The sequence below is a fragment of the Penaeus monodon genome, chromosome 15 (assembly GCF_015228065.2).
Source record: "Penaeus monodon isolate SGIC_2016 chromosome 15, NSTDA_Pmon_1, whole genome shotgun sequence".
NCBI classification, from domain to species: domain Eukaryota; kingdom Metazoa; phylum Arthropoda; class Malacostraca; order Decapoda; family Penaeidae; genus Penaeus; species Penaeus monodon.
Window position 1 is genome coordinate 24,095,574 of NC_051400.1, and position 946 is coordinate 24,096,519.

General features: G+C 31.9%; 1 protein-coding gene across 2 annotated transcripts in view; it reads left to right on the forward strand.

Moving 5' to 3' along the window:
* LOC119581826 (phenazine biosynthesis-like domain-containing protein 1) overlaps nucleotides 1-946 on the forward strand; it is an 11,118-nt gene that overhangs the window by 4,958 nt on the left and 5,214 nt on the right. The gene's annotated exons all lie outside the window — the stretch shown is intronic.

Below are 946 nucleotides of genomic sequence, written 5' to 3' on the forward strand. Positions count from 1 at the left end.
CACTAATATGCAGTGTTTATTCGTATTTGTAATAAAAATCAAAGTGAATATTTCCACTTCACTGTTCCACATGCATATTTTGTCATGTGTATTCATATTACAGAAGGTTGAAACCTGTAAATTTATTTCAGTAAAGCATATCATAGGTAGATTTTGTTGAACAGATGCTATAGTCTAGCCATGGAAGATCTTACAGGATGTGCCACTCTGCTGCTTTTGTATGACCGATGCACCAATGCACCACAAGTGTACAGAAATATAAAATGCAGGCACTTCACAATTTTTAACACAAGTTGAAATATAAAAAAAATATGTACTCAGAGGTATTCTACATTTATTCTGACTTACTTGCTAGAAACTTGTAAACAAAAAGCAATTAAACAAACATTCATAAGAAGAGAAAAACAGATTTTAAAAATATACTCCTTGTAGTAACTAATGATTTATTAATTATGCAAACTATGGTATTAGAAAAATTATGTTTGATGCAGACAGTATTAGCTACACAGAACCAGTAGTTGCATTTATACACTTGTATATAATATGTTTCATAGAAAACCTCAGGCATCCAAAAATGAAGGGATACTTATTTTTCTTTTTTATACCTATACTAATAACAATGATTAATATGTGCTTCTTGCAGTGGGATCTTTTCTTAGTTAAGATTGATATAATAAACCCATATTTTTCCTTGTATCATAATTAATGTATATATGGTAAAAAAAAAAAAATCACATTACTTTCAGGGTTTAAAGATGTAGAGGCCCCTGGGCAGGTACCCATTATGCCTGCTCATAATTCTGGCACTTATTTATTTTGCATCACAGATTCCCTTGCTGAAGGACAATGCCTTATTACAAAGGAGTTTTATAAACCAAAAAAGAGGCTGATACCCTTCAAAAACTTGAGCTGTGCAAGTTTCCAGTGTACCACAGTGACCCCCAGA